The sequence below is a fragment of the Schistocerca nitens genome, chromosome 3, assembly GCF_023898315.1.
Source record: "Schistocerca nitens isolate TAMUIC-IGC-003100 chromosome 3, iqSchNite1.1, whole genome shotgun sequence".
NCBI classification, from domain to species: Eukaryota; Metazoa; Arthropoda; class Insecta; order Orthoptera; family Acrididae; genus Schistocerca; species Schistocerca nitens.
In genome coordinates, this window is record NC_064616.1 from 82,864,935 (window position 1) to 82,882,346 (window position 17,412).

Below are 17,412 nucleotides of genomic sequence, written 5' to 3' on the forward strand. Positions count from 1 at the left end.
TGTGGCGCATCGAATACTGTTCTCCCAGGAATGCCTCAAAGCACAGTCTCTTAGGAGGGTAACTCTTCTTGTACTTAAGTCGGCATTGTGCCGTTTGTATTCAATACCAATGTAATTTCTTAGTTTCATCGACAATTTGAAAGTCCAATGGATACAGTAAACCTGCAGTGGTGTATCAGAAACTAATTCTGTTCTCCCAGGAAAGGCTAAAACCACAAATTCTTAGAAGAGTCACTCTTCTTGTACTTAAGTAAACATTGTGTCTTTTGTATTCAATCCCGATGCAATTTCAGTGTTTCATCGATAATGTAAAACTCCAATGGATACAGTAAACCTGCAGTGGTGTATCAGAAACTAATACTGTTCTCCCAGGAGAGGCTAAAACCACAAACTCTTAGAAGAGTCACTCTTTTTGTACTTAAGTCGGCATTGTGTCTTTCGTATTCAGTCCCGATGCAATTTCTGTGTTTCATCGACTGTGTGAAAGTCCAGTGGATACAGGGAACCTGCAGTGGTGTATCAGAAACTAATACTCTTCTCCCAGGAAAGACTAAAACCACAAACTCTTAGAAGGGTCACTCACTTGTACGTAAGTCGGCATTGTGTCTTTTGTATTCAATCCCGATGCAATTTCTGTGTTTCATCGACAATGTGAAAGTCCAGTGGATACATTAACCTGCAGTGGTGTTCAGAAACTAATACTGTTCTCCCAGGAAAGGCTAAAACCACAAACTCTTAGAAGAGTCACTCACTTGTACATAGGTCGGCAATGTGTCTTTTGTATTCAATCCCGATGCAATTTCTGTGTTTCATCGACAATGTGAAAGTTCAAGGGATACAGTAAAGGTACTGTGGTGCATCGAATACTGTTCTCCCAGAAAAGCCTCAAAGGACAGTCTCTTAGGAGGGTAACTCTTCTTGTACTTAAGTCGGCATTGTGACTTTTGTATTCAATGCCGATGCAATTTCTGCGTTTCATCGACAATGTGAAAGTCCAATGGATACAGTAAACCTGCAGTGGTGTATCAGAAATTAATACTGTTCTCCCAGGAAAGGCTAAGACAACAAACTCTTAGAATAGTCACTCACTTGTAAATAAGTCGGCAATGTGTCTTTTGTATTCAATCCCGATGCAATTTCTGTGTTTCATCGACAATGTGAAATTTCAAGGGATACAGTAGAGATACTGTGGTGCATCGAATACTGTTCTCCCAGAAAAGCCTCAGAGGACAGTCTCTTAGGAGGGTAACTTTTCTTGTACTTAAGTCGGCATTGTGTCTTTTGTATTCAATCCCGATGCAATTTCTGTTTTTTATCGACAATGTGAAAGTCCAATGGATACAGTAAACCTGCAGTGGTGTATCAGTAACTAATACTGTTCTCCCAGGAAAGGCTAAAGCTACAATCTCCTAGAAGAGTCACTCTTGTTGTACTTTAGTCGGCATTGTGTCTTTTGTATTCAATCCCGATGCAATTTCTGTGTTTTATCGACAATGTGAAAGTCCAATGGATACAGTAAACCTGCAGTGGTGTATCGGAAACTCATACTGTTCTCCCAGGAAGGGCTAAAACCACAAACTTTTAGAAGAGTCACTCACTTGTACATAAGTCGGCAATGTGTCATTTGTATTCAATCCCGATGCAATTTCTGTGTTTCATCGACAATGTGAAAGTCCAATGGATACAGTAAACCTGCAGTGGTGTATCAAAAACTAATTCTTTTCTCCCAGGAAAGGCTAAATCCACAAACTCTTAAGAGAGTCACTCTTCTTGTACTTAAGTAGGCATTGTGTCTTTTGTATTGAATCCCGATGCAATTTCTGTGTTTCATCGACAATGTCAAAGTCCAATGGATACAGTAAACCTGCAGTGGTGTATCAGAAACTAATACTGTTCTCCCAGGAAAGGCTAAAGCCACAATCTCATAGAAGAGTCACTCTTGTTGTACTTAAGTCGGCATTGTGTCTTTTGTATTCAATCCCGATGCAATTTCTGTTTTTCATCGACAATGTGGAATTTCTAGGGATACAGTAAAGATAATGTGGTGCATCGAATACTGTTCTCCCAGAAAAGCCTCAAAGGACAGTCTCTTCGAAGAGTCACTCTTCTTGTACTTCAGTAGGCATTGTGTCTTTTGTATTCAATCCCGATGCAATTTCTGTGTTTCATCGACAATGTGAAAGTCCAATGGATACAGTAAACCTGCAGTGGAGTACAGAAACTAATACTGTTCTCCCAGGAAAGGCTAAAACCACAAACTCTTAGAAGAGTCACTCTTCTTGTACATAGGTCGGCAATGTGTCTTTTGTATTCAATCCCTATGCAATTTCTGTATTTCATCGACAATGTGAAAGTCCAATGGATACAGTAAACCTGCAGTGGTGTATCAGAAATTAATACTGTTCTCCCAGGAAAGGCTAAATTCACAAACTCTTAGAAGAGTCACTCACTTGTACATAGGTCGGCAATGTGTCTTTTGTATTCAATCCCGATGCAATTTCTGTGTTTCATCGACAATGTGAAAGTTCAAGGGATACAGTAAAGATACTGTGGTGCATCGAATACTGTTCTCCCAGAAAAGCCTCAAAGGACAGTCTCTTAGGAGGGTAACCCTTCCTGTACTTAAGTCGGCATTGTGACTTTTGTATTCAATGCCGATGCAATTTCTGTATTTCATCGACAATGTGAAATTCCAATGGATACAGTAAACCTGCAGTGGTGTATCAGAAATTAATACTGTTCTCCCAGGAAAGGCTAAATTCACAAACTTTTAGAAGAGTCACTCACTTGTACATAAGTCGGCAATGTGTCTTTTGTATTCAATCCCGATGCAATTTCTATGTTTCATCGACAATGTGGAAGATCAATGGATACAGTAAACCTGCATTGAAGTATCAGAAACTGTAACGGTTCTCACAGGAACGGCTAAAACCACAAATTCTTAGAAGAGTAACTCTTCTTGTACTTAAGCCGTCATTGTGTCTTTTGTATTCAATCCCGATGCAATTTCTGTGTTTCATCGTCAATGTGAAAGTAAAAGGGATACAGTAAAGATACTGTGGTGCATCTAATACTGTTCTCCCAGGAAAGCCTCAAAGCACAGTCTCTTAGGAGGGTAACTCTTCTTGTACTTAAGTCGGCATTGTGCCGTTTGTATTCAATCCCAATGTAATTTCTTAGTTTCATCGACAATTTGAAAGTCCAATGTATACAGTAAACCTGCAGTGGTGTATCAGAAACTAATACTGTTCTCCCAGGAAACGCTAAAACCACAACCTCTTAGAAGAGTCACTCACTTGTACATAAGTCGGCAATGTGTCTTTTGTATTCAATCCCGATGCAATTTCTATGTTTCATCGACAATGTGAAAGTCCAATGGATACAGTAAACCTGCAGTGGTGTATCAGAAACTAATTCTGTTCTCCCAGGTAAGGCTAAAATCACAAACTCTTAGAAGAGTCACTCTTCTTGTACTTAAGTAGGCATTGTGTCTTTTGTATTCAATCCCGATGCAATTTCTGTTTTTCATCGACAATGTGAATGTCCAATGTATACAGTAATCCTGCAGTGGTGTAACAGAAACTAATACTGTTCTCCCAGGAAGGGCTAAAACCACAAACTCTTAGAAGAGTAACTCTTCTTGTACTTAAGCCGGCATTGTGTCTTTTGTATTCAATCCCGATGCAATTTCTGTGTTTCATCGTCAATGTGAAAGTAAAAGGGATACAGTAAAGATACTGTGGTGCATCTAATACTGTTCTCCCAGGAAAGCCTCAAAGCACAGTCTCTTAGGAGGGTAACTCTTCTTGTACTTAAGTCGCATTGTGTCTTTTGTATTCAATCCCAATGCAATTTCTTAGTTTCATCGACAATTTGAAAGTCCATTGGATACAGTAAACTTGCAGTGGTGTGTCAGAAACTAATACTGTTCTCCCAGGAAAGGCTAAAACCACAAACTCTCAGAAGAGTCACTCACTTGTACATAAGTCGGCAATGTGTCTTTTGTATTCAATCCCGATGCAATTTCTATGTTTCATCGACAATGTGAAAGTCCAATGGATACAGTAAACCTGCATTGGTGTAACAGAAACTAATACTGCCCTCCCAGGAAAGGCTAAATCCACAAACTCTTAGAAGAGTCACTCTTCTTGTACTTAAGTCGACATTGTGTCTTTTGTATTCAATCCCTTGCAATTTCTGTGTTTCATCGACAATGTGAAAGTCCAATGGATACAGTAAACCTGCAGTGGTGTATCAGAAATTAATACTGTTCTCCCAGGAAAGGCTAAAATCACAAACTCTTAGAAGAGTCACTCACTTGTACATAGGTCGGCAATGTTTCTTTTGTATTCAGTCCCGATGCAATTTATGTGTTTCATCGACAATGTGAAAGTTCAAGGGATACAGTAAAGATACTGTGGTGCATCGAATACTGTTCTCCCAGAAACGCCTCAAAGCACAGTCTCTTAGGAGGGTAACTCTTCTTGTACTTAAGTCGGCATTGTGACTTTTGTGTTCAATGCCGATGCAATTTCTGTGTTTCATCGACAATGTGAAAGTCCAATGGATATAGTAAACTTGCAGTGGTGTATCAGAAATTAATACTGTTCTCCCAGGAAAGGCTAAAACCACAAACTCTTAGAAGAGTCACTCACTTGTACATAAGTCGGCAATGTGTCTTTTGTATTCAATCCCGATGCAATTTCTGTGATTCATCGACAATGTGAAAGTCCAATGGATAAAGTAAACCTGCAGTGGTGTATCAGAAATTATTACTGTTCTCCCAGGAAAGGCCAAAGTCACAAACTCTTAGAAGAGTCACTCACTTGTACATAGGTCGGCATTGTGTCTTTTGTATTCAATCCCGATGCAATTTCTGTGTTTCATCGACAATGTGAAAGTCCAATGGATACAGTAAACCTGCAGTGGTGTATCAGAAATTAATACTGTTCTCCCAGGAAAGGCTAAAATCATAAACTCCTAGAAGAGTCACTCACTTGTACATAGGTCGGCAATGTATCTTTTGTATTCAATCCCGATGCAATTTCTGTGTTTCATCGACAATGTGAAAGTCCAATGGATACAGTAAACCTACACTGGTGTATCAGATATTAATACGGTTCTCCCACTAAAGGCTAAAATCACAAACTCTTAGATGAGTCACTCACTTGTACATAGGTCGGCAATGTGTCTTTTGTATTCAATCCCGATGCAATTTCTGTGTTTCATCGACAATGTGAAAGTTCAAGGGATACAGTAAAGATACTGTGGTGCATCGAATACTGTTCTCCCAGAAAAGCCTCAAAGGACAGTCTCTTAGGAGGGTAACTCTTCTTGTACTTAAGTCGGCATTGTGTGTTTTGTATTCAATCCCAATGCAATTTCTTAGTTTCATCGACAATTTGAAAGTCCATTGGATACAGTAAACTTGCAGTGGTGTGTCAGAAACTAATACTGTTCTCCCAGGAAAGGCTAAAACCACAAACTCTCAGAAGAGTCACTCACTTGTACATAAGTCGGCAATGTGTCTTTTGTATTCAATCCCGATGCAATTTCTATGTTTCATCGACAATGTTAAAGTCCAATGGATACAGTAAACCTGCATTGGTGTAACAGAAACTAATACTGCCCTCCCAGGAAAGGCTAAATCCACAAACTCTTAGAAGAGTCACTCTCCTTGTACTTAAGTCGACATTGTGTCTTTTGTATTCAATCCCTTGCAATTTCTGTGTTTCATCGACAATGTGAAAGTCCAATGGATACAGTAAACCTGCAGTGGTGTATCAGAAATTAATACTGTTCTCCCAGGAAAGGCTAAAATCGCAAACTCTTAGAAGAGTCACTCACTTGTACATAGGTCGGCAATGTTTCTTTTGTATTCAGTCCCGATGCAATTTCTGTGTTTCATCGACAATGTGAAAGTTCAAGGGATACAGTAAAGATACTGTGGTGCATCGAATACTGTTCTCCCAGAAAAGCCTCAAAGCACAGTCTCTTAGGAGGGTAACTCTTCTTGTACTTAAGTCGGCATTGTGACTTTTGTGTTCAATGCCGATGCAATTTCTGTGTTTCATCGACAATGTGAAAGTCCAATGGATATAGTAAACCTGCAGTGGTGTATCAGAAATTAATACTGTTCTCCCAGGAAAGGCTAAAACCACAAACCCTTAGAAGAGTCACTCACTTGTACATAAGTCGGCAATGTGTCTTTTGTATTCAATCCCGATGCAATTTCTGTGTTTCATCGACAATGTGAAAGTCCAATGGATACAGTAAACCTGCAGTGGTGTATCAGAAATTATTACTGTTCTCCCAGGAATGGCTAAAATCACAAACTCTTAGAAGAGTCACTCACTTGTACATAGGTCGGCAATGTGTCTTTTGTATTCAATCCCAATGCAATTTCTGTGTTTCATCGACAATGTGAAAGTCCAATGGATACAGTAAACCTGCAGTGGTGTATCAGATATTAATACTTTACTCCCACTAAAGGCTAAAATCACAAACTTTTAGATGAGTCACTCACTTGTACATAGGTCGGCAATGTGTCTTTTGTATTCAATCCCGATGCAATTTCTGTGTTTCATCGACAATGTGAAAGTTCAAGGGATACAGTAAAGATACTGTGGTGCATCGAATACTGTTCTCCCAGAAAAGCCTCAAAGGACAGTCTCTTCGGAGGGTAACTCTTCCTGTACTTAAGTCGGCATTGTGACTTTTGTATTCAATGCCGATGCAATTTCTGTGTTTCATCGATAACGTGAAACTGCAATGGATACAGTAAACCTGCAGTGGTGTATCAGAAAATAATACTGTTCTCCCTTGGAAAGGCTAAAACCACAAACTCTTAGAAGACTCACTCTTTTTGTACTTAAGTCGGCATTGTGTCTTTCGTATTCAGTCCCGATGCAATTTCTGTGTTTCATCGACTGTGTGAAAGTCCAATGGATACAGTGAACCTGCAGTGGTGTATCAGAAACTAATACTGTTCTCCCAGGAATGGCTAAAACCACAAACTCTTAGAAGAGTCACTCACTTGTACATAAGTCGGCAATGTGACTTTTGTATTCAATCCCGATGCAATTTCTGTGTTTCATCGACAATGTGAAAGTCCAATGGATACAGTAAACCTGCATTGAAATATCATAAACTGTAACTGTTCTCACAGGAACGGCTAAAACTACAAACTCTTAGAAGAGTCACTCTTCTTGTACTTAAGTCGGCATTGTGTCTTTTGTATTGAATCCCGATGCAATTTCTGTGTTTCATCGACAATGTGGAAGTCCAATGGATACAGTAAACCTGCATTGAAGTATCAGAAACTGTAACTGTTGTCACAGGAACGGCTAAAACCGCAAAGTCTTAGAAGAGTCACTCTTCTTGTACATAAGTCGGCATTGTGTCTTTTGTATTCAATCCCGATGCAATTTCTGTGTTTCATCGACAATGTGAAAGTCCTATGGATACAGTAAACCTGCAGTGGTGTATCAGAAACTAATACTGTTCTCCCAGGAAAGGCTAAAACCACAAACTATTAGAAGACTCACTCTTCTTGTACATAAGTCGCAATGTGTCTTTTGTATTCAATCCCGACGCAATTTCTGTGTTTCATCGACAATGTGAAAGTTCAAGGGATACAGTAAAGATACTGTGGTGCATCGAATACATTTCTCCCAGAAAAGCCTCAAAGGACAGTCTCTTAGGAGGGTAACTCGTCTTGTACTTAAGTCGGCATTGTGACTTTTGTATTCTATCCCGATGCAATTTCTGTGTTTCATCGACAATGTGAAAATCCAATGGATACAGTAAACCTCCAGTGGTGTATCAGAAATTAATACTGTTCTCCCAGGAAAGGCTAAAACCACAAACTCTTAGAAAAGTCACTCACTTGTACATAAGTCGGCAATGTGTCTTTTGTATTCAATCCCGATGCAATTTCTGTGTTTCATCGACAATGTGTAAGTCCAATGGATACAGTAAACCAGCAGTGGTGTATCAGAAACTAATACTGTTCTCCCAGGAAAGGATAAAGCCACAATCACTTAGAAGAGTCACTCTTGTTGTACTTTAGTCGGCAATGTGTCTTTTGTATTCAATCCCGATGCAATTTCTATGTTTCATCGACAATGTTAAAGTCCAATGGATACAGTAAACCTGCATTGGTGTAACAGAAACTAATACTGCCCTCCCAGGAAAGGCTAAATCCACAAACTCTTAGAAGAGTCACACTCCTTGTACTTAAGTCGACATTGTGTCTTTTGTATTCAATCCCTTGCAATTTCTGTGTTTCATCGACAATGTGAAAGTCCAATGGATACAGTAAACCTGCAGTGGTGTATCAGAAATTAATACTGTTCTCCCAGGAAAGGCTAAAATCGCAAACTCTTAGAAGAGTCACTCACTTGTACATAGGTCGGCAATGTTTCTTTTGTATTCAGTCCCGATGCAATTTCTGTGTTTCATCGACAATGTGAAAGTTCAAGGGATACAGTAAAGATACTGTGGTGCATCGAATACTGTTCTCCCAGAAAAGCCTCAAAGCACAGTCTCTTAGGAGGGTAACTCTTCTTGTACTTAAGTCGGCATTGTGACTTTTGTGTTCAATGCCGATGCAATTTCTGTGTTTCATCGACAATGTGAAAGTCCAATGGATATAGTAAACCTGCAGTGGTGTATCAGAAATTAATACTGTTCTCCCAGGAAAGGCTAAAACCACAAACCCTTAGAAGAGTCACTCACTTGTACATAAGTCGGCAATGTGTCTTTTGTATTCAATCCCGATGCAATTTCTGTGTTTCATCGACAATGTGAAAGTCCAATGGATACAGTAAACCTGCAGTGGTGTATCAGAAATTATTACTGTTCTCCCAGGAATGGCTAAAATCACAAACTCTTAGAAGAGTCACTCACTTGTACATAGGTCGGCAATGTGTCTTTTGTATTCAATCCCAATGCAATTTCTGTGTTTCATCGACAATGTGAAAGTCCAATGGATACAGTAAACCTGCAGTGGTGTATCGGATATTAATACTGTACTCCCACTAAAGGCTAAAATCACAAACTTTTAGATGAGTCACTCACTTGTACATAGGTCGGCAATGTGTCTTTTGTATTCAATCCCGATGCAATTTCTGTGTTTCATCGACAATGTGAAAGTTCAAGGGATACAGTAAAGATACTGTGGTGCATCGAATACTGTTCTCCCAGAAAAGCCTCAAAGGACAGTCTCTTCGGAGGGTAACTCTTCCTGTACTTAAGTCGGCATTGTGACTTTTGTATTCAATGCCGATGCAATTTCTGTGTTTCATCGATAACGTGAAACTGCAATGGATACAGTAAACCTGCAGTGGTGTATCAGAAAATAATACTGTTCTCCCTTGGAAAGGCTAAAACCACAAACTCTTAGAAGACTCACTCTTTTTGTACTTAAGTCGGCATTGTGTCTTTCGTATTCAGTCCCGATGCAATTTCTGTGTTTCATCGACTGTGTGAAAGTCCAATGGATACAGTGAACCTGCAGTGGTGTATCAGAAACTAATACTGTTCTCCCAGGAATGGCTAAAACCACAAACTCTTAGAAGAGTCACTCACTTGTACATAAGTCGGCAATGTGACTTTTGTATTCAATCCCGATGCAATTTCTGTGTTTCATCGACAATGTGAAAGTCCAATGGATACAGTAAACCTGCATTGAAATATCATAAACTGTAACTGTTCTCACAGGAACGGCTAAAACTACAAACTCTTAGAAGAGTCACTCTTCTTGTACTTAAGTCGGCATTGTGTCTTTTGTATTGAATCCCGATGCAATTTCTGTGTTTCATCGACAATGTGGAAGTCCAATGGATACAGTAAACCTGCATTGAAGTATCAGAAACTGTAACTGTTGTCACAGGAACGGCTAAAACCGCAAAGTCTTAGAAGAGTCACTCTTCTTGTACATAAGTCGGCATTGTGTCTTTTGTATTCAATCCCGATGCAATTTCTGTGTTTCATCGACAATGTGAAAGTCCTATGGATACAGTAAACCTGCAGTGGTGTATCAGAAACTAATACTGTTCTCCCAGGAAAGGCTAAAACCACAAACTATTAGAAGACTCACTCTTCTTGTACATAAGTCGCAATGTGTCTTTTGTATTCAATCCCGACGCAATTTCTGTGTTTCATCGACAATGTGAAAGTTCAAGGGATACAGTAAAGATACTGTGGTGCATCGAATACATTTCTCCCAGAAAAGCCTCAAAGGACAGTCTCTTAGGAGGGTAACTCGTCTTGTACTTAAGTCGGCATTGTGACTTTTGTATTCTATCCCGATGCAATTTCTGTGTTTCATCGACAATGTGAAAATCCAATGGATACAGTAAACCTCCAGTGGTGTATCAGAAATTAATACTGTTCTCCCAGGAAAGGCTAAAACCACAAACTCTTAGAAAAGTCACTCACTTGTACATAAGTCGGCAATGTGTCTTTTGTATTCAATCCCGATGCAATTTCTGTGTTTCATCGACAATGTGTAAGTCCAATGGATACAGTAAACCAGCAGTGGTGTATCAGAAACTAATACTGTTCTCCCAGGAAAGGATAAAGCCACAATCACTTAGAAGAGTCACTCTTGTTGTACTTTAGTCGGCAATGTGTCTTTTGTATTCAATCCCGATGCAATTTCTGTGTTTCATCGACAATTTGAAAGTCCAATGGATACAGTGAACCTGCAGTGGTGTATCAGAAACTCATACTGTTCTCCGAGGAAGGGCTTAAACCACAAACTCTTAGAAGAGTCACTCACTTGTACATAAGTCGGCAATGTGTCTTTTGTATTCAATCCCGATGCAATTTCTGTGTTTCATCGAAAATGTGAAAGTCCAATGGATACAGTAAACCTGCAGTGGTGTATCAGAAACTAATTCTGTTCTCCCAGGAAAGGCTAAAACCACAAACTCTTAAAAGAGTCACTCTTCTTGTACTTAAGTCGGCATTGTGTTTTTTGTATTCAATACCGATGCAATTTCTGTGTTTCATCGACAATGTGAAAGTCCAATGGATACAGTAAACCTGCAGTGGTGTATCAGAAACTAATACTGTTCTCCCAGGAAAGGCTACAAGCCACAATCTCCTAGAAGAGTCACTCTTGTTGTACTTAAGTCGGCATTGTGTCTTTTGTAATCAGTCCCGATGCAATTTCTGTGTTTCATCGACAATGTGAAAGTTCAAGGGATACAGTAAAGATACTGTGGTGCATCGAATACTGTTCTCCCAGCAAAGCCTCAAAGGACAGTCTCTTAGAAGTGTCACTCTTCTTGTACTTAAGTCGACATTGTGTCTTTTGTATTCAATCCCGATGCAATTTCTGTGTTTCATAATTAATGTGAAAGTCCAATGGATACAGTAAACCTGCAGTGGTGTATCAGAAACTAATACTGTTGTCCCAGGAAAGGCTAAAGCCACAATCTCCTAAAAGAGTCACTCTTCTTGTACTTAAGTCGCCATTGTGTCTTTTGTATTCAATCCCGATGCAATTTCTGTTATTCATCGACAATGTGAAAGTCCAATGGATACAGTAAACCTGCAGTGGTGTATCAGAAATTAATACTGTTCTCCCAGGAAAGGCTAAAAATCACAAACTCTTAGAAGAGTCACTCACTTGTACATAGGCCGGCAATGTGTCTTTTGTATTCAATCCCGATGCAATTTCTGTGTTTCATCGACAATGTGAAAGTCCAATGGATACAGTAAACCTGCAGTGGTGTATCAGAAATTAATACTGTTCTCCCAGGAAAGGCTAAAATCACAAACTCTTAGAAGAGTCACTCACTTGTACATAGGTCTGCAATGTGTATTTTGTATTCAATCCCGATGCCATTTCTGTGTTTCATCGACAATGTGAAAGTCCAATGGATACAGTAAACCTGCAGTGGTGTATCAGAAACTAATACTGTTCTCCCAGGAAAGGCTAAAACCACAAACTCTTAGAAGAGTCACTCTTCTTGTACATAAGTCGGCAATGTGTCTTTTGTATTCAATCCCTATGCAATTTCTGTATTTCATCGATAATGTGAAAGTCCAATGGATACAGTAAACCTGCAGTGGTGTATCAGAATTTAATACTGTTCTCCCAGGAAAGGCTAAATTCACAAACTCTTAGAAGAGTCACTCACTTGTACATAGGTCGGCAATGTGTCTTTTGTATTCAATCCCGATACAATTTCTATGTTTCATCGACAATGTGAAAGTTCAAGGGATACAATAAAACTGCAGTGGTGTATCAGAAACTAATACTGTTCTCCCAGGAAAGGCTAAAACCACAAACTCTTAGAAGAGTCACTCTTCTTGTACTTAAGTCGGCATTGTGTCTTTCGTATTGAATCCCGATGCAATTTCTGTGTTTCATCGACAATGTGGAATTCCAATGGATACAGTAAACCTGCATTGAAATATCAGAAACTGTAACTGTTCTCACAGGAACGGCTAAAATTACAAATTATTAGAAGAGTAACTCTTCTTGTACTTAAGCCGTCATTGTGTCTTTTGTATTCAATCCCGATGCAATTTCTGTGTTTTATCGACAATGTGAAAGTCCAATGGATACAGTAAACCTGCAGTGGTGTATCAGAAATTAATACTGTTCTCCCAGGAAAGGCTAAAATCACAAACTCTTAGAAGAGTCACTCACTTGTACATAGGTCGGCAATGTGTCTTTTGTATTCAATCCCGATGCAATTTCTGTGTTTCATCGCCAATGTGAAAGTTCAAGGGATACAGTAAAGGTACTGTGGTGCATCGAATACTGTTCTCCCAGAAAAGCCTCAAAGGACAGTCTCTTAGGAGGGTAACTCTTCTTGTACTTAAGTCGGCATTGTGACTTTTGTATTCAATGCCGATGCAATTTCTGCGTTTCATCGACAATGTGAAAGTCCAATGGATACAGTAAACCTGCAGTGGTGTATCAGAAATTAATACTGTTCTCCCAGGAAAGGCTAAGACAACAAACTCTTAGAATAGTCACTCACTTGTAAATAAGTCGGCAATGTGTCTTTTGTATTCAATCCCGATGCAATTTCTGTGTTTCATCGACAATGTGAAATTTCAAGGGATACAGTAAAGATACTGTGGTGCATCGAATACTGTTCTCCCAGAAAAGCCTCAGAGGACAGTCTCTTAGGAGGGTAACTTTTCTTGTACTTAAGTCGGCATTGTGTCTTTTGTATTCAATCCCGATGCAATTTCTGTTTTTTATCGACAATGTGAAAGTCCAATGGATACAGTAAACCTGCAGTGGTGTATCAGTAACTAATACTGTTCTCCCAGGAAAGGCTAAAGCTACAATCTCCTAGAAGAGTCACTCTTGTTGTACTTTAGTCGGCATTGTGTCTTTTGTATTCAATCCCGATGCAATTTCTGTGTTTTATCGACAATGTGAAAGTCCAATGGATACAGTAAACCTGCAGTGGTGTATCAGAAACTCATACTGTTCTCCCAGGAAGGGCTAAAACCACAAACTTTTAGAAGAGTCACTCACTTGTACATAAGTCGGCAATGTGTCTTTTGTATTCAATCCCGATGCAATTTCTGTGTTTCATCGACAATGTGAAAGTCCAATGGATACAGTAAACCTGCAGTGGTGTATCAAAAACTAATTCTTTTCTCCCAGGAAAGGCTAAATCCACAAACTCTTAAGAGAGTCACTCTTCTTGTACTTAAGTAGGCATTGTGTCTTTTGTATTGAATCCCGATGCAATTTCTGTGTTTCATCGACAATGTCAAAGTCCAATGGATACAGTAAACCTGCAGTGGTGTATCAGAAACTAATACTGTTCTCCCAGGAAAGGCTAAAGCCACAATCTCCTAGAAGAGTCACTCTTGTTGTACTTAAGTCGGCATTGTGTCTTTTGTATTCAATCCCGATGCAATTTCTGTTTTTCATCGACAATGTGAAATTTCTAGGGATACAGTAAAGATACTGTGGTGCATCGAATACTGTTCTCCCAGAAAAGCCTCAAAGGACAGACTCTTAGAAGAGTCACTCTTCTTGTACTTTAGTAGGCATTGTGTCTTTTGTATTCAATCCCGATGCAATTTCTGTGTTTCATAATTAATGTGAAAGTCCAATGGATACAGTAAACCTGCAGTGGTGTATCAGAAATTAATACTGTTCTCCCAGGAAAGGCTAAAATCACAAACTCTTAGAAGAGTCACTCACTTGTACATAGGTCGGCAATGTATCTTTTGTATTAAATCCCGATGCAATTTCTGTGTTTCATCGACAATGTGAAAGTCCAATGGATACAGTAAACCTGCAGTGGTGTATCAGAAACTAATACTGTTCTCCCAGGAAAGGCTAAAACCACAAACTCTTAGAAGAGTCACTCTTCTTGTACATAGGTCGGCAATGTGTCTTTTGTATTCAATCCCTATGCAATTTCTGTATTTCATCGACAATGTGAAAGTCCAATGGATACAGTAAACCTGCAGTGGTGTATCAGAAATTAATACTGTTCTCCCAGGAAAGGCTAAATTCACAAACTCTTAGAAGAGTCACTCACTTGTACATAGGTCGGCAATGTGTCTTTTGTATTCAATCCCGATGCAATTTCTGTGTTTCATCGACAATGTGAAAGTTCAAGGGATACAGTAAAGATACTGTGGTGCATCGAATACTGTTCTCCCTGAAAAGCCTCAAAGGACAGTCTCTTAGGAGGGTAACCCTTCCTGTACTTAAGTCGGCATTGTGACTTTTGTATTCAATGCCGATGCAATTTCTGTATTTCATCGACAATGTGAAATTCCAATGGATACAGTAAACCTGCAGTGGTGTATCAGAAATTAATACTGTTCTCCCAGGAAAGGCTAAATTCACAAACTTTTAGAAGAGTCACTCACTTGTACATAAGTCGGCAATGTGTCTTTTGTATTCAATCCCGATGCAATTTCTATGTTTCATCGACAATGTGGAAGTCCAATGGATACAGTAAACCTGCATTGAAGTATCAGAAACTGTAACGGTTCTCACAGGAACGGCTAAAACCACAAATTCTTAGAAGAGTAACTCTTCTTGTACTTAAGCCGTCATTGTGTCTTTTGTATTCAATCCCGATGCAATTTCTGTGTTTCATCGTCAATGTGAAAGTTAAAGGGATACAGTAAAGATACTGTGGTGCATCTAATACTGTTCTCCCAGGAAAGCCTCAAAGCACAGTCTCTTAGGAGGGTAACTCTTCTTGTACTTAAGCCGTCATTGTGTCTTTTGTATTCAATCCCGATGCAATTTCTGTGTTTCATCGTCAATGTGAAAGTTAAAGGGATACAGTAAAGATACTGTGCTGCATCTAATACTGTTCTCCCAGGAAAGCCTCAAAGCACAGTCTCTTAGGAGGGTAACCCTTCCTGTACTTAAGTCGGCATTGTGACTTTTGTATTCAATGCCGATGCAATTTCTGCGTTTCATCGACAATGTGAAAGTCCAATTGGATACAGTAAACCTGCAGTGGTGTATCAGAAATTAATACTGTTCTCCCAGGAAAGGCTAAAACAACAAACTCTTAGAATAGTCACTCACTTGTACATAAGTCGGCAATGTGTCTTTTGTATTCAATCCCGATGCAATTTCTGTGTTTCATCGACAATGTGAAAGTCCAATGGATACAGTAAACCTGCAGTGGTGTATCAGAAATTAATACTGTTCTCACAGGAAAGGCTAAAATCACAAACTCTTAGAAGAGTCACTCACTTGTACATAGGTCGGCAATGTGTCTTTTGTATTCAATCCCGATGCAATTTCTGTTTTTTATCGACTATGTGAAATTCCAATGGATACAGTAAACCTGCAGTGGTGTATCAGTAACTAATACTGTTCTCCCAGGAAAGGCTAAAGCCACAATCTCCTAGAAGAGACACTCTTGTTGTACTTTAGTCGGCATTGTGTCTTTTGTATTCAATCCCGATGCAATTTCTGTGTTTTATCGACAATGTGAAAGTCCAATGGATACAGTAAACCTGCAGTGGTGTATCAGAAACTCACACTGTTCTCCCAGAAAGGGCTAAAACCACAAACTCTTAGGAGAGTCACTCACTTGTACCTAAGTCGGCAATGTGTCTTTTGTATTCAATCCCGATGCAATTTCTGTGTTTCATCGACAATGTGAAAGTCCAATGGATACAGTAAACCTGCAGTGGTGTATCAGAAACTAATTCTTTTCTCCCAGGATAGGCTAAATCCACAAACTCTTAAGAGAGTCACTCTTCTTGTACTTAAGTAGGCATTGTGTCTTTTGTATTCAATCCCGATGCAATTTCTGTGTTTCATCGACAATGTGAATGTCCAATGGATACAGTAAACCTGCAGTGGTGTATCAGAAACTAATACTGTGCTCCCAGGAAAGGCTAAAGCCACAATCTCCTAGAAGAGTCACTCTTGTTGTACTTAAGTCGGCATTGTGTCTTTTGTATTCAATCCCGATGCAATTTCTGTTTTTCATCGACAATGTGAAAGTTCAAGGGATACAGTAAAGATACTGTGGTGCATCGAATACTTTTCTCCCAGAAAAGCCTCAAAGGACAGTCTCTTAGAAGAGTCACTCTTCTTGTACTTCAGTAGGCATTGTGTCTTTTGTATTCAATCCCGATGCAATTTTTGTGTTTCATAATTAATGTGAAAGTCCAATGGATACAGTAAACCTGCAGTGGTGTATCAGAAATTAATACTGTTCTCCCAGGAAAGGCTAAAATCACAAACTATTAGAAGAGTCACTCACTTGTACATAGGTCGGCAATGTGTCTTTTGTATTCAATCCCGATGCAATTTCTGTGTTTCATCGACAATGTGAAAGTCCAATGGATACAGTAAACCTATAGTGGTGTATCAGATATTAATACTGTTCTCACACTAAAGGCTAAAATCACAAACTCTTAGAAGAGTCACTCACTGGTACATAGGTCGGCAATGTGTCTTTTGTATTCAATCCCGATGCCATTTCTGTGTTTCATCGACAATTTGAAAGTCCAATGTATACAGTAAACCTGCAGTGGTGTATCAGAAACTAATACTGTTCTCCCAGGAAAGGCTAAAACCACAAACTCTTAGAAGAGTCACTCTTCTTGTACATAGGTCGGCAATGTGTCTTTTGTATTCAATCCCGATGCAATTTCTGTATTTCATCGACAATGTGAAAGTCCAATGGATACAGTAAACCTGCAGTGGTGTATCAGAAATTAATACTGTTCTCCCAGGAAAGGCTACATTCACAAACTCTTAGAAGAGTCACTCACTTGTACATAAGTCGGCAATGTGTCTTTTGTATTCAGTCCCGATGCAATTTCTATGTTTCATCGACAATGTGACAGTTTAATGGATACAGTAAACCTGCAGTGGTGTATCAGAAACTAATTCTGTTCTCCCAGGTAAGGCTAAAACCACAA